Source organism: Hippopotamus amphibius, chromosome 1 (genome assembly GCF_030028045.1).
Source record: "Hippopotamus amphibius kiboko isolate mHipAmp2 chromosome 1, mHipAmp2.hap2, whole genome shotgun sequence".
In the NCBI taxonomy this organism is placed as follows: Eukaryota; Metazoa; Chordata; class Mammalia; order Artiodactyla; family Hippopotamidae; genus Hippopotamus; species Hippopotamus amphibius.
In genome coordinates, this window is record NC_080186.1 from 48,365,732 (window position 1) to 48,393,011 (window position 27,280).

General features: G+C 42.6%; 1 protein-coding gene across 3 annotated transcripts in view; it reads right to left on the reverse strand.

Moving 5' to 3' along the window:
- Nucleotides 1-16,926, reverse strand: part of DAB1 (DAB adaptor protein 1) — a 414,727-nt gene extending 397,801 nt beyond the window's left edge. For 2 of the 3 annotated variants that reach the window (XM_057744820.1, XM_057744802.1), the window contains exon 1: nt 16,878-16,926. The gene's annotated coding sequence lies outside the window, so the exon portion shown is untranslated. Of the gene's footprint in view, nt 1-16,616; nt 16,711-16,877 lie in introns of those variants that run through there. The other variant, XM_057744811.1, reaches the window with a different exon arrangement.
- Between the last annotated feature and the right edge of the window lie 10,354 nt (nt 16,927-27,280).

Here is a 27,280-nt window from a genome sequence, read left to right on the forward strand (position 1 = left end):
GATTGCCTCTGGGTAGAAATATTATAAGTGACTTTTTTCTCTTTTATACTTTTTTGTGTTTTCCAAATTCAATAAACAGGGATTGTTTCTTCAAAAGAAAAAAAAAATTCTGAAAGAAACATTCATTAAACTTGACCATAGCCACTACATGGTTAAAAGGAGACTGCTGTGTGCAATGGATCCTTGCTGAGACCGGTTAATTGTGAACACTAAGAGCTTTCATGTTCTGCTGAAGCCTCTGTTCAAATCTTATTTCTCAAAGTATATTGCTAGACGCTAATGAAAACCCAAAGAGACACACGCATTCAGGAGATGTATAGCCAATGAATTTTCTGTTGTTTTTATAGTGAACAACTTTTTTATATCCTAACATTTTTATGCCAGCTATGGAAAAGATAAATAAATATTTATGACATTTGCTCAATTCCACAGTAACTACTAAGTTGCTCATGTTTTCACTCTGGTTTGCAATGTGCATATTTTAGTGGCTAGGAGTCTCAACCCTAAATGAGAAAGCCACAGAACGCTGTCATTTCAGACCCTAAAACGACTCATTTGACTCACTACAGGGATTTGCCTTGGTCGCAGCACATAACAAGCTTAATTAAGGCAGCTGTAGACTCAGACAGATACAAAGCTCAGTGCTGCCCAACAAACAGCTAAGAACACACCAGAACTGCCATGGACACTGGTTTTACAAAGCTTCACCATGTATCAGAAGCATCTGATCAAGAACGACAAACGAGGGGACTGAGGGAACACACAGAAATAAATGAGAACCAGTTTCCACCATTCAGCTGTCTTCCAGAAACTTTCCTTTACCAAAAAAATGGCCCAATTTACCCCTCGGTATATTGACTGAATTTCCACTTGAGGGAGATTTACACGGTCATAACATACTAATTATAAAGACTGGGCCAAAATTCACCAGTGGGTAGTTCATGAGCTAAAAGCCCATAGACCAGTTATCTTCTGTCTACACATGTTTTGCTTGTTGTTTAACTGATTTAGTGCCAAATTTTTAATGTTTTTATTTTTTAAGCTCTTTATTGGAATATAATTGCTTTCCACTCTTGTACCAGTTTTTGAGGTACACCAAAGTGAATCAGCTGTATTTAAACATATATCTCCATATCCCCTCCCTCCCACCCTCCCTATCCTGGCCGTCTAAGAACAGAGGGATTTCCCATCAAAAAAAAAAAGAAAAAAAAAGTTTCTAGCTTTTCTTGCAAAAGCTGAAGACCTGGCTACATTGCTCCAGCAATCTCTTACTGCAATCATCATTTGGAGCTGGAGAGTGGCTTACCCAGTGCCCCTCTCCCCCAGCTCCAGACTATCCCACCAGCTAATGTAGCTGCATGGCCCTTGTTGGCACCTGAGATTGCAGTTCTCATAATAGGAGACACCTAAACTACTCCACACCTGACAGTGCTCTCTTTACCTAAAGAAAAACACAACCATATTTCTCCATAGACTACTCTTTGAACCCAGGTGATAGGAGAAGTGAGGGAACTGTAGAGAAGGGGACACAAAATGAAGTCTATTTTGCCACCAGCTAGTCAACCACAACCTCCTGGCCAACATGTAGTGAAAAGGTGCTCCATGAACTGACTGTTTACCAGCCCATTGTCCCTTTGTGATCCATTTGTACCAACTTACGTAGGGCTCCTCATACACGGAAGTGCCCATCTCTACCTTGTCATGGTCCCCCCGTCTATGCGCCTCCTTCTGCCTTTGCTGGTTTTGCGTTTTCCCTAGTGGACTGTATACGCAATACGGGCAACTAGAGTTTCTGTTACACGTACCCTATAAGCCCAGCACGGGGCCCAGAACACATTTATCGCACCAAAGACTCACGGGCAAATTCCAAGCCACCTGCAGAACGCTTGGCTTAGATGCTGACCCTTCCCCACCCTGGCAAAATCCATCCTTCTTATTTTTCACCACAGCTAATACTTTTGGGGGCCATGTTTGGCCATATTATTATCTGTTTATTATCCTGGACTCATCCTGGATCTTGAGAAAGAAATCTGTGTTTTTTTTATGGCTAAAGAAAAAAAAAAAAACGAGCCCGCCATTGTGCCAGTATGCTGCAGGGGCTCAAAAATGCCGAGTAAATAGATGAAGGGATAGAGTCCCACGTCCTTTCCCATAAATCATCACTCCTTGTCGGGGACAGAGAGGTAGCCACTATCCTCCTCATCATCACCATCATCAGTGCCACCAGCACCACCATCTCCATTTAACAGATAACAGAAACCCTGTGCACGCAGCAGAAGAGCCAGGGTTCAAAAGCATGCCTTTGGGTCTACTGTTACCGAAGTGCAGCCAGGGGGACAGAAAGGATCACATCCCGAGGACTGTGATTATGCTACATGTTGCCACTTCCTCTTTCATACCCTCCCAATTTAAAAATAAAAGAGGAAAACTGCTTGTTTAGATCATGTCTGTGACAAAGTCACCATCACATCAGCAACCTGGGATATGATAGCTAGCTGAATAATGTATGCGTAATTCAATTCTAGTGGTGGCACGCCTGACATCTTTACCTACAGAACATATCTCATATCTTCTTCCTCTGGAGTTTTCTATAAGTTATGGATTAATAAACTTTCCCCAAGAATGCTGCTTTATTAATCTTGCAAAATACTCAGAAAAAAAGAAAATATTTTATTATGCCCACCTAACGTGAATTATGATAAACAAAGTCCCATGTGTGATGACAAGAAAGAAAGTTGCTTTCGGCAGCAAATTGTGTTCCTGGTCATGGTGGTTCCCCCTCCAGGTGGATTTGGAGGAAACAAAATATCAAACTGTCTCCTGACCTGTGAAGACAATAGGGGCCACCAAGGTCACAGCAAACTGTGACTGATTTCTGAGGGTGGCATGACTTCAAGCCCCTCCTCTAAAGCTGAAAGGAAAAAAAAAAAGGAAGGCACAGAGAGAGGAGGTCTGTTATCATTCAACCACTGAACTCTCTTCCTTATATTGAAGCATGTCTTTTTCAACAGGAATGGCTGTGGGGCTGCGCCACTGATTTCACTTGTCTGAAGGGGGAGGGGGAGGGAGAAAGGAACTACTGCTCCTGGCACCAGGCACAATTCTAATTGTGTTGTAGGTGTCACTTCTTTTGATTCACAAAACAGCCCTGTAGGAACCCGTTTTCCCACTGAGGCTCTGAGAGTTAAGGGTCTTGCCTGTGGCCACAGAGCTAATTACTGGCCAAGTCCCCTTGGTCTGACCATCTGTAAAATGGGGACAGTAATGCCCTATTTGACAGGACTGTTCTGAAGATCAAAGGAGAAGATAACTGAATAATGTGTGTGTCTGTGTGTGTATTTCACTTGCTGGCTTCCTGCATTCCATCCCATCTAAATATTAAGTATTCAAATGTTTGAAGTAACCAAACAGACCTAGCATTCACACACTAAATTCATTCACCTAAAATTCATTCATTACAAAGGGGTAATAAATGGTTCCAGCTGCAGGATTCACCCCTTGGTGACCCTGTGACACGTTTCCCAGGTCTCCAGCCTAAGCGAAAGACATCTACAGAATGAGTGGGTGGTTCTGCTGGGCTACAGGGGCACATCCAGCCCTGGCATTCTGTGATTCCAGAGGGGCTTGACTGTTTACATCAGCACTGCCCTAGAACTGCATGTTACTGGGCCACATTTCCATTCATTCTTCCTCTGCCATGTTGAAATACAGGGTCACAATCCCTTATCCAAATACCCTGGGTCTTCTGTGTTCAGAACACAGATTTTATTTTGCATTTCAGAAAGGCAGCCTTTACTGTGCCATGTACTTACCCTTTATTTGTAATACCCCTAGCTGGGTTTGGGGTGATGCCCTGTAAACAAATTCATTAATGCTTCTAGAGCCATTGTATGACTATTCACAAAGGGATCACTAAACACCATAAGGAGCTTCAGGTCACTTCAGGTCAGGTCAGGTCAGATTTTGCCACTAAATGAGTTATTAAAAAAAAAAATTGAGTTCTCAGAGCCTTGTAGTCCTACTCTGCTGTCCTATTCAGCAGGGCAGCCAACACTAACACAGCTCACCCTGGCAAGACAGAGATTCAGCTGCCAGCAGAGTCACTCTCAATTTTCTGCATGGGAGGTTGGATGGGCTGGGGAGGGAGGAGAGAGAAGAGGAACTCCACTGTTTTCCTTTAGCTCTGCAATATTAATAAACACTTCTGTAAGAGATTTATTTCTCTGATGTGCGAACTAGTCCTCTGTGTCTCTCAGACCCACTCCTGGCCCTTCCCCTCCCTGCTCTGTTGAGTGTGATAGACAGCTGGTCCCAACTACATTTCCCATGTTTTCTGGCCAATTAATTTCCAGGGAGGTTCACTGAATGGGAAAGGTGGCAGAAGACAGGAAGGAAGGAGGAGGAGCAAGGGTCTCCCTCCCTTTCTTCCTCTCTTTCTGCTTCAAGGTGGTGTCCCCTGCTGGGGCAGAGTCTCCTCCATGGTTCCAGCCCCTCCCTGTGTGGTACCACTCTTATGTAGCCTTGGTTACATTTCCAATAGCCCCAACACCTGGGCTCTGATAACATGACCTGCTCTCTTGGTGCCTGAAGATTGATATCTGGAAGCAAGCAGCCTTCTTGTTCTTGCTAGTGTCCATCTCTTGTCACTCTCAGCTCTTCCAACATCTTTGTTACTAGTTCCCTGTATTGAATTCTTCCAATTAAGGTACCTGTATGTGTCTCCTGACTAGGTTTTCACTGATATAGTGCATATCATTACAATTATTAAATTCTGCTTGAAAGTCGGGGTGGTGTGGCTGATGTTATTTTGGGTGTGTTCAGGGATAGCACAGAGAGGCACTCTGCAGTCCTGACATACATTGATTGGCAGAATTTTGATCTTTAGGCTGTAATTTTAAACCAGCTACAGATCATCCACGAAGTGACCAATCGCCCACATAAAATACTTATGTTACTATGGGATATGACAAGGAACCACAAAGTCCACCCCCCAACTACTCCCCAAATTCTTCCTCCTCCACTGAAATAATACATATGAATACTGCCCATTCCAGGAACTGTAAAATCACACTACAGACCCATAAGTTAAGAAGTCTTTATTGTTGGTTTCATGCAACTCCTCTGACTTGATTAAAAAAAAAAATGGAAGGGAAAAAAGGAAGGAAGGAAAGGAAGAGGAGGAGGTAGGACGGTAAAGAACAGAACAGGACAGGATATGCACAGTTTTGGAATCAAAGGAGCTAAAAACATGTCCCAAAAGAAACTGTTCAAAATTACAACAGAAAGCCCTATTTTGCTTTCATAGACTCAAAATAGTTTACTAAAGGGATACTCTCCCCTCCACTGCAAAGGCACTATGGTAGTCTTTAAAAATTAAAGGTAGCAAGTACTTAAGGTGAACTTCCTCAACAGGCCAAGCATATGGGGCATGAAATCCAGTTGACAGTGCCCTTGAGAAACTCTCAACTTTAAAGGACTCCAGATCAACAGACATGGAGCAGAACAACTGACATAATGAAGTGTGGTGCTTAGTAGAGTCTGGGGCTCGGGAAGCCTGAGAAAGATACGCTGGCCTGGGAAAGGCAGACAGAAGGAAGCATCAAGCTTAGATTAAGCCTATGTTGTAGGACCTCTAACATTTGTGTAACTTTTATTGTATATTGGAGTATAGCTGATTAACAATGTTGTGTTAGCTTCAGGTGTACAGCAAAGTGATTCAATTTTACATATACATGTATCTATTCTCTTTCAAATTCTTTTCTTATTTAGGTTATTAGAGAATATTGAGTAGCATTCCCTGTGCTATACAGTAGGTCCTTGTGTGTAAAAGTCAATGATCTTTATATTTTTAAAGTGGGCGATGTACCCAGCCCCCTTCCTCCCAGCCACGGTGACTTACGACTACTCAAACAAGTCAAGACTTCCCCAGCCAATAAATTAATTAATTAATTTTAAAAAAGGGGGAGCTTCCCTGGTGGCACGTTGGTTAAGAATCTGCCTGCCAATGCAGGGGACACGGGTTTGAGCACTGGTCTGGGAAGAGCCCACATACCACGGAGCAACTAAGCCCGTGCAACACAACTACTGAGCCTGCGCTCTACAGCCTGAGAGCCACAGATATTGAGCCCATGTGCCACAACAACTGAAGCCCGCACGCGCGTGTATAACCCATGCTGCAGAACAAGAGAAGCCACCACAACGAGAAGCCTGTGCACCGCAACAAAGAGTAGCCCCCGCTCTCCGCAACTAGAGAATGCCCGTGCACAGCAATGAAGACCCAACACAGCCAATAAATAAATTAATTTAAAAGATTTAAAAAAAAAATTTCCCTCTCCTCTGACACATCTGGAGCAGTCAAATGTATACAGGATGATACCTGACCTCACTCCTATGACCCCACATACATAGCATGGAGAAAATTTATAGTGTTAGCAGGTGAACCAAGTGGTCAGATTTTTTGGTCCCTTAATCTTGCTTTCTTTGAGACATCCTCTTTCACATCACCCTGACCAACTGTGGTATGCATTATCTTCATTCCAGAAAATATAATGAAACATGCGCTAATGACAGAATGTGAGAGAAGAGGGAAAGAAGTACAGCACCTGGCAAGGGGAGGAGAGAAATTTGAAATTTTTTTTAACACTCATATCCTGGGGGTAACTTTCAGAGGAAAATGCAGATCTCCCCTAGGTCCTAAAATATGAATACTATTTGAATGGGGAGAAATGAGTGGGAGAAGGCTTATGAAGGAATTAGTAGCATAAGGAATTCCAGAGACAGACAGACAGATAAGCAGAGCGACAGAGAGAGAATAACAACTGTCAGGTAACATGGGCTACAGTCAGAAAGCTCTACAACTAGCCCTCTTTGGGCAGATGTAAGTTACAATTTCCATGCATAATGGTGTCTCCTCAAATCAAAAATGCTTCATTATTTCACTATATCGTCAAATATTTGAAGAACTTAAGATAATGTGGTGAAATGGAAGAGCATTGATAGGGGTGCAGGGAGACCTGGGTCTTCATTTCAGCTCAGCTTGCTGGCTTGCATGTGTTTTTTTATTTCCCTAGACCTCTGGCTCCTTGATTGAAAGTGGGAATAATATTCACTGACCTGAGATCTGCCTGAAAAGTCAAACCAGACTGTAGCTACCGGCCAAACTGTGTGCCTCAGGCAGCTGGATGACTTCAGCCAGCCTGAAATGCCAGACCAGTGTGTCAGGAGCCAGACTCTGGCCCCCTGGGCCCAGAGACAGCTGGGGAAGGGGGTGAGGAGGGGTGCGACAGGGCACCTACCCAGGATAGGGCTGTGCCATCCTCTACATGACCCCCCACTTTCCAGGGGAAAACCAGAGACGTCTTTAAAGACCTCTGCCACCTGAACCAGGTGAGTGAGTGGCCGCTACTCAGGGTGATCACCTCTCATTGGCCGCAGCCCTCACTTCCACAGCCCACTGACCCTCTGGGACAAAGGAAACCCCTGCACTGCTGGTCTGCGAAGGACAGCGGTGACCCAGCCAAGGGTGGTGCTAAACCACCCAGAGACCTTCCCTTGAGGCTGTTCTGCATTCAAATGAGAGTATGTAAAGAACCTAGTGTTGAGTAAGCACTCGTAACCACCAGTTTTTCTCCTCCCCTTCTAGGCCCCACCATTCAGAATACGAACTATGATGAAAAATAATGCATAACTAGAAAATATAATATTTTTAAATATAATATTTTAAATATAATATTTTATTGGCATTTACAATAGCAATTACAAAAATATAAAGCACCTGGAAATAAATCTCATGAAAGAGTACATACCTTTATGAAGAAAATTATAATCTATATGGAAAGACATTAAATAAGAACTAAATAAATGAAGGCATTATGTTTACGGGTAGAAAGGCTCAATATTATAATGATGTCATTTCCCTGAATTAATCTATAAATTCAAACAATTCCAGTCAAATCTCAAAAAGTATTTCAGGGTAAGTTTAAAAGATAATTATAAAATGTATATGGAAAAAAATGTATATGGAACACAAAAGGCCAAGAAAGGCCAAGTTACTTTTGAAGAAGGACATCATGGGGGGTTTGTCCTGCAATTATCAAGGTATATTATAAAGCTATAATAATAAGAAGAGTGGTTTGAGCAAAAGAGAGGACAAAATACATGCCTATAAACTAACGCTAAATGCCAGCATAACTTTTCCCCATATGGAAGAAAATAAGAATAAATGGAATAAATTCCTACCTCACACCACACACACACCATGCAGACTACAGAACCTAAATGTGAAAGGAAAAACAATAAAGCTTTCTGAAGATAATAAAGGAGAACATCTTCATGACATAAGGGTCTTTAAAAAGGCTTTCTTAAATAAGACATAAAGAGGACTAACCATAAAAGAAAAGATTGATAAATTCAACTACATTAAAATTAAGAAGTTAGGAGAAGGTTGGCAAGAATCCAACTTCTATGTGGCCTATAAATCTATTCAGCTTCCCAAAGGAATAAATTACAGTAACCTTTATGCATTCACTGGAACTCTGTTCTAACAATACATGCCGTAGCTCAGGTCCACCATATGGCTGGCCCATCTTTGACTTCATCCACCGTCGGATTACCAGCACTTCTGGTCTAACTTGCGTATGTTTGAATGGTTGTGTTTTATATTTAGAACTTTTGTGATCATGCATGTAATACTGCTCAAAATAACGCGTCCTGGGATGGAAGACAAGCACCACCACGTGCCATGGTCAGAGTGGGTGGGAATCACCAGGCAATCACAAGGCAACAGCAATGCATGGCTTCTCTTCCTTACTCTCTAGGCAGTGTCTGCATCATTTATGAGCACTCACATCCAAAGCTGACTCTCGCCCAACCACCTCCTGGGATTTTTACTACTACTCCCAAATCTACTAGGAAAAAGCTGCACCAGCCAAGTCAAAGACAGAAAATCCTAGGGGTATATTCTTAGCTATAATCAACATTGAGCCCTATGAGAAAAGCGAATCCACCCTCTTCCATAAAACCATGATTTAGTGCAAAAAGCCTCTCCCAGGAAGTCTGTAAGTCTCCCACTTTCTTTCCCCTCCCATTCTTTCTACTACGCATCCTTCTGCAATATTCTAACTTTCACTCTACATGTTGACATGTATACAGTAATATATGAATGTAGGCTAGGATAATAAAAAAGGAAAATGTCACCCAAATATGGCATGTGTTTTAGATGTTGTTAGCTTTTTCAAGAGGATGTCCTCACTTCTATCAAGAGAGATGCTTGTGTTGGCATGAAGGTGCCTAATTATGAAACTTTGTTACTGAAAATAAGTTACTTCTCAGGGAACCTCATAAAACTTCAAAGTATCTAGTGTCCAAGGACTGAGTAATTAATTAGCATTAATTGATCAATTTTGTCTTTGATTAAAAGCATTTCTAGTTATCATTGTTTCTGTAATGAAAGTGGATAGTTCTAGTGAATCAGTCATAGGACAGATCTGAATAGTTGTTATTGTTAATGTTTCCAAAAGATGTCAAGAAAACGGAGATGCCTTTCAATAGCTGACTGTTACTATTAATTTCCAAATCCAGGTAACAAAACAAAGAACAGCCAGCAAAAAAAAAAAAAAAAAAAGAGTTTTCAAGATCATTGATCACAAAGAATTTCAATATTGCCAATGGAAAACAATGTACTTCAATCTTTTTATCTACATGAGCTTAATGAAACACCTGAAAGTGCACACATTTGATTCAATTCAATCCAGCAGACACTTAATGAGCATCTCCTACATTCTAGTCACCGTTGTTAAAAGGAGAAGCCACATTCCTTCCCCCTAAAGTTTATCCTCATAAATGTCCTTTCCTGGACACTTATTAGACAAACTACTATTTCTTATCATCTCTCTAGTGACTAGCTAGGAACTGGATGAGAATTCAATGGAATTCTTTTTAAGTCTGTTCTTCTGAAAAGTATATTCAAAAGAATTATATGGAATGATAAATACCAAGTGTGGAATAGTGGTTACCTCTGGCAGGAGGGAAGGAGATCTGATGGGGAGAGGTTACTAAGAGGCTTTGACTATATTTACATAGCTTGCTTTCCTAGGGTCAGTGGTAGGGACAAGAGATTTCTACTGCATTGTTATGTACACACTTTTGTATCTCTTAGAAATATACCACATTACATTTCAAATCAAATGTATTACCTTCTCAATCAAATTAACTGTTTTGCTTAAAAATCATAAATGCTTACCTGCAAACTTTTTCTCCAATCTTTCTCATGAGACACAGAGGGACTCCTTGAAATCAAAAATTCTGCAGCAAATAAATTTGGAAATTCTTATTGAGGTACATAAGTTTCTTAACTGCAGGAAATCTCTGAAGTTTCCATATGTCAGTAAATACTGTGTCTTAGTAAGAGTAGGATGTATAATTCAGGGCTTCCCAAGTATTTCTGAGCATGGAACATTTTTCCCTCGTGAACGCTCCTTCTTTCGAAATACTCAGAACCATGTGGGGATACCAGTGTTCCCTAGAACAGAGTTTGGAAAAGGCTCTACAAAATAATCCATTTCAGCCACATATGCTACATTAGAGCCGCTCTTAACAGGATGCCTATCCCCAAACCAATGACGAAGCTTTTGGCCCGCCTGTCATTGCCCATATAGTTCTTTCAATCTGGAATGCCTTCAGCCCCTCAGAAACTCCTGGTCAACCTTCAGCTTCCAGCTGAAATGAAATCTCTTCTGTGAAGCCTTAGTCATCCCTTCCTTTCTCTGGGTAGAAATAATTCCTCCTCTGGAAGCTTCCAGTGCTGCTGTACAGATATTCTCTGTACCACATCTCATGCTATAGCAGCTATTTTTTGCATTAGGCCAGGTGCTCAGATGGCAGAGACTGTACCTCTGCATCTTGCAACTGTCCACAGTGCCTAGCACTGAGCCAGAGCTGGGTACCAAGTAGGTGCTAGTGAGATGTGCTGAATGGACACAAGAGTGATGTCTATATCCAGGACCTGAGTGGCTTCAATTTCCCAGACACTCTTCATGCATATTCATAATTTTCAGTTGTTATTGTTGATTATGACACTAACAAGAATAGGAACAAACAGACATAAAGAATGAAAAAGAGACAAAGACTGGGGTAAACCCAAGAAGAGACAAAGGAAGAAAAAGAGATGCTTAACTGATGAAGAGTGAATAAAAAGATCCAGTTGATAAACAGAAAGACCAACAGAGAAAAGTCAGAAATTGGTATGAAGCTCAGAGCTGATACACAGGGTTGGTAGTTTTCCAAGACTCACTGTAGGTGGTCAACACAGCTGACTTGGGTTCACTCTGAACTTCACATCTGTCTGTTACATTACCTCTTCTAATTTTACCCCTTAAGCCAAACAACCCATCTTCACTACCACAAACTTTTATCATTTTAGCTATGAGTTCTCCTATTCAGTACAATTTTATTTCTGTTTTCTGTTTATGAGAATCCCCCACTGGCACTGTAGATTGGTTATATGTCAGGTTAAAATAAAATAATAACAATAATAAAAGCAAGCTGGCAATTTCTTTCCAATAGAATATGCTGCATATTTCATGAAATAGAAGCCAGAGGAGTTTTATGATACCTGAACGGAAACCTTCCCATATCTAAGGACTCAATGGAAGAAAAATACAAAGAGCATCTCACAGAAAAAGAAACCTGATCATTTCCTCTCCAACCTAAAGGAAGTGTTCAAGTGATTAACTGATTTAATGTCTTTTTTTTTTCTTTTTTGTACACAGGTTCATATCCTGATACACATTTCATAGATTGAATTCTGTGCTAGTTTTTCATGGGTATAACCCTAGAGGAGGGGCTTTCTCTTCCTACTGGACACTCTTTTTTTCAGTACAGAACATCTGGCTGGCTTCTGCTCTTAGCTGGTAATACCCATTCCAGCCCTCACCATCCCTTCCTGCTCCAGTTCTATTTATATTTCAGGCCACTGCTTTACTCTGGTATAGGAGACAGTCTGTTCTAAAAGAAGGAGGATGGGACAAGGAATTCCGGGTTTTGATGGTGCCTCCCAGCTATATAGTTATGTATCTCCCCAAGTCTGATTTGCTTTCCAATCTGTAAACTGGGAAGAATCGACTACTCCTAGAATTCAGTCCATCCAATAGTCATTTTACTTCCTTGAAAATAACTGCTGAAAAGTGCAATGACGTGGAGGTTTTAGCGTTTTAAAGATTTCACCATTTCCTTCACAAAGAGGGGAAATATTGGAGGAAATATTTCCAATAAGCTAAACAAAACTAAACCTTTGCCTGTAATCCTTAAGCATCTTTCTTCCTCTCCACCTCCTGGTTAGCAACAAACAAACAAAAAAACAAAAACAACAGGCCAGATACTCTTAGGATATTTAAGCCTTAGAATGTCAGTGACAAACAGAAAACATTTTATTATCAAGAGAAAGGATTTTTCTCTCCTTTGAAGGATAACATTAACAATTAAAATAACATCACGTGCTGGGTACTGTTCTAAGTACTTGGTATTAATTCCTATAAGCCTCACAACAATCTTATGCAGCAGGTAGTTATTTTATTATAAAGAAAACTGAAGCACAGAGAAGTTAGATAAGCTGGTTAAGGCCACACAGCAGGCAGAGCTGAGGGAATGGAGGTCTAAACCCAGGCAGCCTAGCACCCAAGTCCAGACTTCTAACCATCTATTATACCACCTCTTAATTTTAAGAATCTCTGTTTGGTAACCAACAATAGCAGCAATGCAACCTCTGCCTACCCAGTTACTGAATATACTAATACAGTAGACATAGGTGAACCAATACCTGTCACAATGTCGGAAGTGTTCAAAATGTCCACCATCAGCCTAATGCCCTGTTGGCAATAGAGAAACACCCATTTTATGTTGTTAGCATCTGAAATTGGGAACAACCTGTAGTTTGCTCCTTCAGGAAGTCTAACTATTCCATTATTCCCCATTAAATGTGACAACCAAACTGGGAGATAGCTGAGATCACCTCCCCCATCAGCAGTAACATAACATAATCGTTAGGACTGAAATCTTGGATTAAAATTGTATTAGTTTCTGTGTGACCCTGGGCCAGTTACCAACTCTCTCTGTGCCCCACTTTCCTTATCAAATGAGAATAAGAATACACTTCCTAGGGTTACTGAAGGGTTATATAAATTAATGCATGCAAACTGCTTAAGTCTTAGTAAGTGCTCCACAAAAGTTAATTATTCCTACTTTTATTATAAGAGAGGTGATTTGCCAATCTAGTATCTGGATTCTACCCTGCCCTTCCAATTCCAAATATCATTCTCTCTTCTTAGCAGAACTCCATGCTATTACTAAGTTACCATTCTCCTGAAATCCTGTTATGTGCCAAAGTGCCCAGTGAGACATTTTTCCCCATAAAATTGCTCACAGCCCCACAAAGTAGATAATATTGCCCCTGTCGTGCAAATGATGAAACTGAGGTTCTGAGAGGTCAAGTGATTCATCCTCAATCACTCAACTCAACCAGTGAACATTTTTTGTTACAGTTAGCCCTAAGTAACACTTAAAGTTCCTGACAACCGAGTTCAATTTATGCAATTTTGTAAAGTGCCATCTAAAAGACATAAACTAATTTTCTTGCTTTGTTAGCTTTATTAGCTTGAGAGAAGGATTAAACCCCAGTAAAAACAAAATGTTTGACTTGAGTGAATTATCAAAATGCAATGCTGCCTCAATTAGATTCTTCCTCTGCCTGCAGGGTGGCTCCAGGCACCTGAAATTCACCAAAAGCAACGTTTAAGATGGGTACTATCAGGGACCAAGCCAAACACCTACTCATTTGAGAGCGGAGTGAGCGCAGAGGATTCCTCTCTGGCTTTGGGAGAAAATGAACAATAAGTGGTACCATCTCTTCCCTGCAGCCTCACACAATGGTCTGTCTTGCGAACGAAACATACTGTGAAACAGCTTGTGAGATGAGCTTCATCAACAATAAGTAATTTTTATTCAGATTTTATTGTTGAATACAATGCACATGATTAAATGTTTCAGATATGCCTATTCAGATCTTAAGCAAACCATCACCCAAAAGAGGAGGAAGAAGAAAAAAAAAAGAACACTAAAAATCATCTTCTAAATCTGCTTTAGGAAGAGATTTAATTGCCAACTCGATGTGTAGAACTGAATTCCCACTTGATAGCGGGCGTTCCCTAAGCTTGTACTCCCCACCTCAGCCTCTTCTCTCATCCCTGCTTATTGGATCCTCCCAGCCTTGCCAAATAGTTACAATGTCAGTCTTTCAGATCGCCGCATTTCAAACTTCCTAAACCTTTAAGAGGGCTTCTGTGTATGGAAAAGAACAATAGCGCTTCAAAAGCCATTTCTGCGAGTTTTCAATACTCCATTTGAATGCTGGGGTTTCAATCAAGGACATCAGCAGACAATTTCTGATTGCTTAGAAGTTGACTTTTATACAGCTTTGATTAGGTCTCCCGTCTCATTAGGAAATCAAGAAAATCTTTGATCCCTTTAGTTATCAGAATTGTCACCAAGCCTTTTCAGGATGGGGAGTGAAAGAGATGGGGGGGGAGGGGAGAAGCTGTGGAGCGTCCCTATTCCATTCACCCTCTCCACTTCCCCTCCCCCTCTACCTTGCCTGTGCAATTCAGGGTTCCATCCAGAATCACTCATCATTGAGATAATAAAAACAATAGGTGCTAATTCAGGGGGTAGGGATGGTTTATAATTTTATGGATTTCCCGAAGACCTATAATTGGCACATAAATGTACAAACGTGAACCGGATAATTAGGGGGTTCTGAACGCAAGCCACCTTTAATTTATATGATTACTAGAAAACATGTTCAGTGTGATGAAGTGTCAGCGGAACCCCCACAAGCCCTTTATTCAACACCATCAACATTTTGAAAGTGCCCTGAACGGGCCAGCAGGAGGGGAGCAGGAGGGAGTAAGAAGAGACAGCAGCGGATCCTCGCTCCGGTCTCCGCCGGCTCCTTAGGAGCTGTGTCGTAGCATCCTTCTCGGAGGACTCGCCCGCTCGCCCAGCTCCGGGCAGCAAAACACGCACTCGCTTCCGCAGCCTCTCCCCCCGGCCCTGTCTCTAAAAGAACTAAAGCCCAGGTGCGCGCCGGCATCCAAACGCACACTCAGACGCCGACCCACGCGGGCGCGCACCCAAGCCTCGGAGACACGCGCCGGACCGAGTGCACGGATGCCCGCGCCGCGGCGCTCTCCACTCCGCCCGCTCGGACCGCTGAGCAGCCGGCGAGAGCCAGGCCGCCGGCGCCCGGCGCCCCCCGGCCTCCCCACCCCCACCCCACTCTGCCAGCTTCTCCCAGCCCAGGCGGAAGTGCCCAGGCGGACCCCCAACAATGAGGACTTGTGTGCAGCAGTTGGGGGAGGAGGGTAGTTGACTGGGAGTGAAACGTACACAGTCTGGCGGCTCCGGGAGAGAGCAACGCAGGAGCCAAGTGGCAGCCACCTCTTCAAGCAAAGTCTCCTCGTGCCCCCCTCGTCCCGTCCACCAGTACTACCACCAAAAAAATAAAATAAAAAAGTGCTTTAAAAAGTGCACAGAATACACGCGCCCTCCCACCAGGGGTCACAATAATACTCCGCCGGACGAGCCAGCGTGGGGGGAAGAGTCCCGGCTGCAGCAACCAGGGTTTTGAAATGCACTCCGTTTACTCAGCCTACAGCTCCCTTCCGACGCCACGACACAACCTCCCCCCTCCTTGACCCCCTGGCTCTAGGCTCTCTCGGCGGCTGAGTCCTCCTTTTAGGGCTCCGTTATGAACTGAACCGCGCGGATTTTAAAGGTTCCCCGGGGGGGGAGCGGGCTGGCTCTACAGCCGAGGAAGAGCGTCGAGTCTGGAGCAGAGAGAAGCAAGAGGGGCGGACGGGGAGGAGAGCTACCGGAGTGGAAGGCGGGGGGCGAGGGCTGGGGAGTGGAATGGAGGGCCCGGCAGCAGAGAACCGAGTCCATGGAGGACTTGGGAAGAGATGGCTTCCGAAGGAACGCGGGGTCCAGCTCTGATGGTGTTTGCGAAAGGGTAGGGGTTACTGGGAAGATCTGGTTTTTCGACAGGTCGGAGCAGAACCGCAGCGCTGCCGAGGAGCAGCGAAGTGAAAAGCGGGTTTGGCTGGGCAGGGAAGACGGTCCGACCCGGGGGCGCCGGCAGCGCGGCTGGAGAAGGGCTCGGGAGTACCGGGCAGGTTTTGGAGTGCGAGAAGGAAGACCCGTGGGTGGATAGAGCCGGGGCCGCAGGACGGAGGAGGCTGCAGGGGGTCCCGGAGAGAGACGAATGTATTGGGTGAGCAGGTCTGGAAAGAGAACCGCGCGTGGTCGTAAGTAGAGACATTAAGAGGTGGGGAGGGGACACCCAGAATGAAGAAGCAGAGTCGCTTTTCCCCCAGCAAGTGGAGGAAAACTGCAGTCTCCATCCACGCCGCACTCCTAGACAAACTCCCGAGAGGGGCGCCCCCGGAGCCCTCCTCGGCGCCCGGGGACCCCGACGGAGCCACCCGGGCGTCCAGGCGCCGCGTCCCCGCCCGACACCTGCCCGCGCTGAACTCCAGGGCGGCCGCGAGCCCCCCTCCGTGCCTCACCTCGGCTCGCCGAGAGCATCCTCCTCCGCTGACGCAGCCGCCCAGGAAGCGGCTCCCCATGCCCGGCGGGCGGCGGCACTCAGGCGCGCTCTCCAGCCCGGGGAAGCCCGGGCGAGCGCCGTGCTGGGTCCATCCTCCCCGGGAGCCACGAGCCCCGCGTCAGAGCAAGGGGAGGAGACCGCCCCGTGCGCAGACCCGCCTCCTCCCGCGCCTCCGCCCCGCCAGCCCCGCGCCCGCCCAGCGCCCCGCGGCGCCGCTCACCTGCCCGCTCCCCGGCCGCCGCCACCGCCTGGCCGCCCGCCGCGCTCCCCGAGCCCCCGCCTCGCGGCTCCCGCGCCCGCTCCCGCCCGGGTGCTCTGTGCGCCGCCCCAGCGCCTTCCGAGAGCTTAGCCGAGTCGCGGTGGCGACGAGGAGGAGGAAGAGCGAGCGAGCGGGGGCGCCGCGGTTCGCAGTCGCGCCCCTGGCGCTCACTGCCCATCCCGGCGTGGAAGAGGGAGAGCCGAGCCCAGAGCACCCGGTCTCCGCCCCGGCTGCGTGGGCGGGGAGGGGAAGAGGGCGAGATGGGGTAAAAGCTCCCAGACTCGGGCTTTTTGCACAGTAGCCACTGTTTGGGCCACTCACCATCGCCACCAGCCTCCCCCGCCTGGCCCTCCTCATTTTTCTCTAGGGTCTACTCTTTTATTATCCGGGCCTCTAAACACGCGCATACCCAAGTGGAAAGAGTGCAAGTGCGTGAAAACTCGAGGGCAGGCCCCGCGCGGGCGTGTGGCCCCCACTCCCCTTGGCAGGAGGGGGCGCTAGTTCCCAGCGGTCACCCTGGCTCCTGCGCTCCTGTGCTCCTGTCTTTGCCAGGCTTCGCAGGCAAAGTTGGTCGAGGGAGAGGAAGGAGGCGTGCATCTGTCACGTTTTCGTGAGTCCTAGGGAAGGACTCCGGCCCCTGAGGGTGTGCGGGCCCCAGTTAACCCCCAACGCTTCCCCCTGTCGTCCACTCTCCCAACTCTGGTTCTCAGAGCGCCGGAAAGTAAACAATCCCCAGATTAGGACACGCGCAGGAGAAGGCCCCAGCCAGGATGCAATCAGTTGCTCCCTACTTCTGATCCTAGCTTACAAAGATCCGCCAAATCTCAGAAAATAGTGTGTCAGGCTGAAAATTCTTCAGCCGTGAGACTGACTTTAACAGCCTGTCGTGGCACACCCATCTCCAGAGTTCTGAATGCCAGGTGTGGGGGGGAAAAAAATCAAGTCCTGCGCTGTTAGCGCAGGGCACGGGGAAGGAAAAGAAGAGGCTGGCCACAGTTCCTTAAAAAGTTTATTTTTAGTCTTTTTAAGGGCCACACTCCTGTCCTCCAGCTGGGTAATAATGAAGCTAATGTGGCTGATTTGGGGGGTTTTTTGTTTTTGTATTTTTCCCCCACACAGTTTCCATCACTCACCCATGAAAATTTAATGAAGCCTTTAGGGTTATTACCTCCAGAGTCAATGGGCTAAAAATATTTAGCCTAATGCACTCCTTGTGGAGCCAGTAGGTCCATAGCTGGTACATACAAAGTCATGGAGAGGCCCTCCCTGTCTCCACAAAATTCACGACCCATTAAACTTATTCCATAATAACAGCTTCTGTACAAATGGAGGCCCCAGCAAACAGAGGCTGTCATGCACCTCCTGAAAAGATAGCAATTTCCATAGAGACAGAAAAAATGTGTGAGGATGCAACCTTGGGAGAAAAGCTGATGGAGGAAACTCCCAACAAGGTGAGAGGGAGGTACCACCTGTGAATATTAGTTTCTATTTACCTCCAGATGTGACCAGTGAACCTAATGGTAGGGACCAAAGAAAGCGACTCAAGTCTCTACAACTTTTCTAAACTTCTAGAAAGGGGCAAGAGTTGCTACAGAACGCTTAAGATACATTAGTAAGAAGTTCAGGCTCTCCAGGCAACTCTATTAAGATTAGTAAAACACTTCAGTTTCCTCGTTTATAAAGACTGACCTCCGGAGTCTGAATTCAATACAAAGAAAACCAGGGGACATGGACAAACCACATGACCTCATTGATTAGGGGAAGGGAGTGTAGAAAACTGTTATGCACTTCAAACAGCTAGGACAAATGTCAAACCTTAGGTGAATGAACATAGGTCTAACCTTTCATTGACCCTCCCAAAAAAACGCTGAGCTTCTCAGTGCTTGAGACAGCTGTGAAACATCAAAACCATTCACATACATTTTAAGGCCCTGCCTTTGAGAATTGTGGACTTCACCGCCCTTCCACCTTGTTCTGTTTTCAAATGAGTTTATAATTACAGACTTGGAAAGGAATGCCTGATGCTGAGTGGCTGAGTGAAAAAAATGGAAGATGCCCATGTATCAATAAAACAATCTCTTTTCAGTATTGGAGAAGATCCATCAGGGAAGCTCAGCAAATTCCCATTAAATCTCACAGGGGCAACAAGCTACAGCTGTTCCCAACTCCAGGCTGGAAGAAAGTTATACAGATTGTAACTGCAAACAAGCTGCCCACCAAGGACCTAATAGGGTAAACCAAATCAAATCTTAAGGTACATTTTAAGTTTTTATGCCTAACATGTCAAAAAACAACTCACTTAAATATTAGGTTATTTTTTTCTCTTTTAAATAATATAGTCTGTATTATGTGTGGCATAAAGAAAAAAAATCAATAAATATTCCTTTATCATCTACCCTGAGAAGCAGCAAAGTAATAAGAATAGCAAAGACATATGCATTGCTTATTATATTCCAGGCACCATTCTGGGTGCTTTCCATTCATTAACTCATTTAACCTTCATGACAGCCCAGGTAGAGAAATACTCCTCTTGGCGTGTACTGGATCCCGAGTCATCTTTGACAAGTTACCTCTCTGAGCTTCAAAATTCTCAGTTCTACAACAGTGATACCTGCTTCATGACATTGTGCAGGCTTTACATGGAAAATTTATTGAACACGGCTAGCACTGAATAAGTCACCCAGTAAACCCTGGTTCTCTTTCCAGAACAATTCCAAAACAGTTCACTTTAAATCAATGAGCATTTATGGAGTCCATTTTATATATCAGGTATTGTGCAAAGCATTGGAAATAATGATGGTAAATCAGAAACAGATCCTGCCTTTAAGGAGCTCTGAGTCAACTGAATAAAAAACATGGGCATGAATACATGCAGATGGGTAAAAAGGAGTTTTATTGAACTTCACATAATTCATCCCTATGCACATGATTCTTAAGACACCCAGGGCAGCCTATATAAGTACTGTTTGAGACTGACCTACAATTGAAAGCAAAACCAAATGTCAGAAATCATAAATCCAACTAGCAATAATCACTCCTCCAAAGAAAGGGATGAAAAGTAGCTCATTTTGTATAGTATACATTATTTAAAATTCTGTTTATTCCTGCAATCATTTCAAATATACCTCTCATTGGATGGAGTATAATAAAATGAGTTTGTGCTGTAAGCTCTGGAGGTTTTAAATGCAAATTATTACATAGCCACTGTTTATTAAATAGTTTCCAGTGCTTGTATATGCCAGGAATATGCTAATATTTCCCTACACATAAAGCTCTCAAATTAATAAAATTTTGAATAAAGTTCAGTAGGAACATTTCTACTCAGCTTATTAGAAACATCATGAGTTCAGAGTATACTAATGAATGCTTTAAAATTTCAAAGATAATACCAAAGGTATGTAAGCCTCTCATGCTCCCTTTCATTCAAGCTCATGTTCACACTCAGATTCTACTCATTTATTAAAAAAATATTTACTGATTGCTTACTCGATACAAGGCACAATGTTGGGCACTGGCAGAGGAAGAAAACAAAAAGCAAAAAAAAAAAAAAGTTTTTTTGCTCTTAAGCAACTTATAGGCCCATGAAGGAAACCCATCATTGCACTGCATTGCAATGAATGCTATAATAGTGATAGTGCTAAGTACAGGATGCCAGGGGAGCATCAATTCTGGGCATTTAACCCAGAGTAGGATGTTAAGACTTTGTGAAGGAAGTGATACCATCTTGAAAGATAACTGAGTAACCAGATGAAGCAGGGAAAGGTATTTCAGGCAAAGAAAAGAGAATTTACAAAGACATAGAAGAGATTCTTGGGAGATTGGGATTGCCACATATACATTAATATATATAAAATAGATGACTAATAAGAAAAAGTATCAGATTGTACACTTTAAATATATGCAGCTTATTGTATGTCAATAATTAATTATTTTTAAAAGGAAAAAAAAAAAGAAGAGACTCTCCTCTGGATGTGGCTATAGCTGACTCTAGAGAAGCAGCAGAAACAAACTGCAAAGGGTCTTGTTTGCCATGTTCAGGACTTTGGAATTTAGTGTGAAAGTAAAGAGGTCCACTTTAAAAAAATAAGCAGAAAAAAATATTTTCCAAACTTTTCATTAACTACACTTTTCTTATATGTCCTGGACACACAAGTAAAACATCCAATTACTATTTCTCTTCTGAGGTCAAAAATGCAATAAAAAAAAATTCTATATGACTGCATCAAAACAGAAGTTCCCTTCTTTCATGATACTGCCCTTGCTTTATTCTAGGGAAAGGTTGTGTGGCAATATTACTAAACTTGACTCTGGGTTTGCAGTTGCTATAAATAGCACTCCTTTTATTTTTCCAAGGAGGAGGTGGAGAAGAATAGCAACACTGCAATTGTATTTATGCCACCAACCTGCTCTTTTTAGCTAAATGTACAGTGGAAATAAAGTGGAGAGCTAAAGTGATTGTCAAAGGGCTCTTAAGTTCCAATACAAACCTCCAGGTTTTTTTTTTTTTTTCACTCATAAAGTAGACCTTAAGGTGATATTAGTGCTTGAAAACAGAAGTAGTCTAAAAGCTATCAGAAAAATGATCGAGTTTCTGATGCCTAGAGACTATCAGAGGCAGGGAAGAATCAGCACACCGTACGATATAGCTGCCATGTATTTTGTGGCTACTATGTGAAAGATATGACAAATAATTGTTGTTTGCCTCTTTGGGGCCATTCCTTCTTTTTCTATAAACAGCAGTCAGATTTCGTTGGCGAACCATTCCCCCACCCAATAATATTTTTTTCCATTTAGTTCTGGGAGAGCTGAATCTACCCCCAGCTCCAGGGACAGGTGCAACACATTTCTTGGTCACAACTCAGGGATGGTCAAATGAGTAACCTGTGTACTTTTGACAGAGCAACTGGGAAGAATGCTTTCTCTTTATCATTGAACTGGACACTGGAAAGTCTGTGGCTACAGAAACCAATTCCATAAGGAAAGCCTCTGGAGAATAAAACTACAAGAGAAGAAAACAGGACTAAGAGATAAGCAAATAGAGATTTATGAGGGCATTGTTGAAGGGCTTTGGTTTAGCCATGTCTGAGGCCAACTACCAAATCCCCCACAAGATTTTTCAGTTATATGAGCCAAAATATTCCCTCTATTACTTAAGCCAGTTTGAGTTGTTTTTTGTTTTTCACTTTTGACCAAAAGAATTCTAATATACCAAGTATTGCATTACGAACTTTCTAAGTTATCCTTTTTAATACTAAAAGAACCCCCCAAAGCTATTTGTATATATTTACACTTGGCCTTGTTCTAAGAAGAACATGAACTCACATTTTACAGGTTAGAAATAAACTCAGAGAGGTTAAATACCTTATCTAAAGTTATGCAGCTAGTCAGGCAGCTGGAAAATGAAAAATTTAAATGCCATTTACGATAGCACCTCACAAAATACTTAGGAGTAAATTGAGCAAAAGTTGTGCAAGTTTTCTCCACCAAAACATTGATGAAAACAATTACAGAAGACCCAAATAAATGGCGAGGCATACCATGCTCATGGTTTGGAAAACTCAATGTTGATGTCAACTTCTCCCCAAATTGAACTATACATGTAGCACAATCCCAAAAGAAATCTCAGCATGTTTTTTCAAGAAATTGACAAACCAACTCTAAAATGTGTATGGGAATGCAAAGGGACTTAGAATGACCGAAATAATCCTGATAAAAAAGGAGCAAAATTAGAGAGTTTATCCTACCTGATTTTAAGACTTACTATAAAGCTATAATAATCAAAACAGTATGGTATTGCATTAAGGCTAGATAAATTGATCAATGGAACAGAATAGAGAATCAAAAATAGACCAACATATAGGCCATCAACTTTTTTTTTTTTTTAAAGGTGACAACATAACTCATTATGGAAAGAAAAGTCTTTAAAACATGGTATTGGAACAACTGGGTAAACATATGGAAAAAAATTAACCTCAAACCCCTCCTCATACCATATACAGACCAAAAAAAAAAAAAAAAAAACTACAAAAATGGTTAAAGTTCTTGAGGAGAACATTAGAGAGTATCTTTATGATTTGGAGGGATGCACAGATTTCCTAGAGAAGACACAAAATCATTGAACATTCAAAAAAATAAAAAGATAAATTGGACTTTGTCAAAATTTAAAACATGGGCTGATCAGGGACTTCCCTGGTTGGCACAGTGGTTAAGAACCCACCTGCAAATGCAGGGGACACGGGTTCGATCCCTGGCCTGGGAAGATCCCACATGCCGCGTGGCACAACTAAGCCTGTGTGCCACAACTACTGAGCCTACGCTCTAGAGCTCATGAGCCACAATTACTGAGCCCATGTGCCACAACTATTGAAGCCCACACACCTAGAGCCTGTGCTCTGCAACAAGATAAGCCACCACAGTGAGAAGCCCGCAAACCACAACTAAGAACCCCCACTTGCCACAACTAGAGAAAAGCTGGTGTGCAGCAATGAAGACCTGATGCAGCCAATAAATGAATAAATAAATAAATTTATATAAAAAACAAACAAAAAACATGTGCTGATCAAAAGACAACATTAAGAAAATTAATGGTAAACTACAAACCTGGAGAAAATATTCACAACACATATATCTGACAAAGGATTTAAATCCAGAAAATATAAAGAACTCCTATTAAATAATAAAAAGACAACATAGTTAAAAATGGACAGAACACTTGAACAGACACTTTACAAAAGCAGATATAGGCTTTGTAGGGCACTTGTAGGCATTCTACTCCTAGGTATTTACCCAAGAGAAATAAAAAATGTATACATATACAAACATATATACTAGAAAATTTATAACAGCTTTTTAAATAATAGGTCAAAATGGAAAGAACACAAATCCCTTTCCACAGTAGAGTGGATAGACAAATTGCAGACTATACATACAGTGGAAGAAAGGAACAAAATAAACTACTGATACACACAGCAACCAGGGTAAGTCTTTTTTAAAAAACTGAATGAAAGAAACCAGATTCAAAAAAGGACATTATTATGATTCCATCCATATGAGGATCAAAAACAGGAAAAATAAATCTATGATAAGAAAAATTAGAACAGTAATTGTCTCTGTGGAGGGGGACTGCCTGGAAAGGGGCATGAGGTGCTTTCTGGGATAACGGAATATACTATATCTCTAATGCAGGGTTGGTTTATATAGGCAAATACATTTGTCAAAACTGATCAAACTACTCTTAAGAGCTATGCATTTCAATATATGTCTATTTATCTTAATTTAAACAATTTTAAGAAGAGCAGACTCAGAGAAAGTGGAGCTGCCAGTCCAACCCCACATCTTTATGGGAATCACACTACTGATCTCGGGTGGCCTCAGCCTGCAGCAGCTTGAAGCTTTAAAGGGTATAACACAAAAGACAAAAATCTGTATTAAACTAAATATACAAAAGATAGCAGTATATTGTCCCTTAGTAAAACTGTCCAGTGAAGAGGCCTATGGGTAGGTTGACATCACTTACTATGAGGTGACGCCCCCTCCCTTTGACACCTCCAAGGAGCCATTCTGCATGTGTGTAGTCGGGAAGGTTTCCTTGACTTCGAGAATGAGGAATATGTGGTCTTTTATCTCTTACCTGGACAGGGCTTAGCTTCTCTGCCCTCCTGCTATCTTGGAGTATCTGTCAACAGGGGAGAAACTCCAGCCATTGAGACTGGGGCCCATCTATCTCCTGCCTCACTATGATGGCCCAACACAGATAGCTGTGCTAATATTGCAAGTCCTGAATAAAACATTCTACTCTCAATATAAAAAGAGTGCTCTATGTTGTGCATGGCACTGCCAAAGCAATGAATGTATTAAAAAAAAAAAAAAGGACCCTTTAAAGTACATTAATGCAAGAATAGTTAGGCCAAAATGGAGCATCTTCCACAAAATGAAAGCACTGACCTGTGATTATGTGGGTGTCAACAGAAGGCAAAGAATTTCCTGGCACAGGAGTTAATCAAATATAGTTTGGATGATGGCTTGGCAGGAATTCGATGGAGAAATTCAAGCTTCAGATAGAGGAAGTAAATGGGGGAAAGAAGTCTTGAGCAATAAGGCCTCTAAGTTCTCCTTCTAAACCCTATATACTATGATGCCTTGAAGAGTTCTTGCCAAAAAGCTCTGAAACCATAATCACACTTCAAATGGTTCTTTCCTCTCCTGTCCCAAAATGACAATAAGACTCTATAATTCTATACCAGAAGATACAGGCTGCATGGTTGAATTTGTATGAAAATCTCATAAGGGAAAAGTCGCCACTCTTTCCCAGAAACATACTGATGCAAATCACACTTTATAAAATATTTTTTTAAATAAAAAAGAATGTAATTGCTCAATGAATTGTAATATGAATGCAAATTAACTTACTGTAATTATACTGTGCAATTTTCTACTTTAAAAACTCAGAAAATGGAAGAGACCTGATAAGTAATTTGAACTTAATTTCTCATTGTGTTCCTTCATTATGCAATGGTTACCATAAGCAATTTGCTCTGTTTTAATGTAAAATGTTTTTAGTTCATACCTTTACATTGGCAGGATTCAAATGAGACCATTCAATACATACAGATACTTGTTTCTCTCCCCTACAAGTGCCTTGTGGAAATAATGGAGATCAAAATTAATACAGCACAAGGGAATTTGTGAAAGATTCTTCATATATTTTTATTTTGGAACCTCTAGCACATTAAGTGTCTCTATCCTAAGCTCTCAATGTGTTTTAAGTAATCAGGGAATTCCTAACCAAATAGGAGTCCGATGATGAGCCATTCATGCTTTAATGGCAAGACTTTGGCAAAGAAGTAAAGAAAACGCATGCTAGTCCCAGCTCTGCCGCTAATTAATTGTGTGACCTTCCCTATTCAGACCCTCGTTTCGCTCATATGTAAATTAAAAGGTTGGGCTAGGTGATTTCCAGCTTCCATCCCAGCCTTTACAGTCTGCAATTGCTCTGCACTCACTCTTTGCTTTGCATTGTTTAAGCAACATGAGTGACAGTAAATGAATTTCTTATTTAGAATTAATGACTGTCTGAATGAACCGCAAGCCCTCTGGTTCAGTCATTCACTGCTAAAGAATGTCTAACACAAAGATTATCTGAGATGATGCAAATGTAAAAAATAATAATTACCCGTTTTCATGCTAATAATAATTTGCATGTGTAGTTCGCTCAGTGTGGATCCTGTTAACTGCAAGGCAAAGATGCAGAGAGCTGGGGATCTCATTAAGCAGTGGCACAGTGTAGTGGAAAGAGAGTGGGTAAGGCTTGGAATTGCAAGACGGATTTAGTACTTCCTGTGGCTAATAACCAGAGGAAATTCATCAGCCTTAGGAATTTCATCCCTTAGACTGGATGCTCTTGGTTACTTCCCTGGAAGCTGCAAAAATTAAACCCAGAATGAATGGAAAGGCATTTGGTTACCTGGATTGGTAAATGTCTCATTTCATCCTTTCAACAACCCTGTGAAGTAGGTGCTACTATTATCTCTATTTTCCAGCCCCCCATCCAACCCCCCCAAAAAAACCTGAAGAGAAGTTTTATAACTTGTTTAGGGTCACAGCCATGGCACTGTCTGCCCTGTCTCTCCAGAGAGGATAGTAACATTCCTTCACCTTTTGGAGCCCCATAATAACATATACAGTATAGATTTTTTTCTCTCTCAATGTATATAGCCTTCTTATAAAAGGGGGAACTATTTCATCTTTGCGCAACTATCAGGACTATAAATGTCCACTCCTCAGCTACAAAATAGCAATAAGAGTACCCATATTTCTCTAAAGGATACTCTTTAATTCCCTCTTTAGTGTTCATCCAACTCATACCCACTCCCTTTCTCCCCTCCTAAAAACCTCAATTCCCATTTGGGGATGTAGGTGATTTCTCAGAAGCTGACTCCACCCACAGCTCTGGATTGGAGCATAGGACCTAAGCTAAGCCAGTCAACACACTTCATCACACTTTATCCCCTTGACCAGACTGATTGATTCAGGGGCTGGCAGAAAACTTAACCTTGTCCATCCAGACTTTTGCTGGAAATACTGAGACAAAATAGCCTGTAGCCCAGGAATCAACAGTGTGGGCTCCTAAAGTGAACAACCATTATGATAAAGTTGGACCCAATGAAGTCAAAGCAGAGAGAGCAAAAGAAATCACATCCTGTCACATCACTGAGTCACTGCCGAAAGCCAGCATTACCTTAGCAATAACATAAGGCAATCTATCCTTTTTATTGTTAGCCAGCATTATTTGCAGTTTTCATTACTTTCCACAAAAACTATGCCATCAACTCAATGAAGAGGTATTAAAGATGTAATGAAGTCAT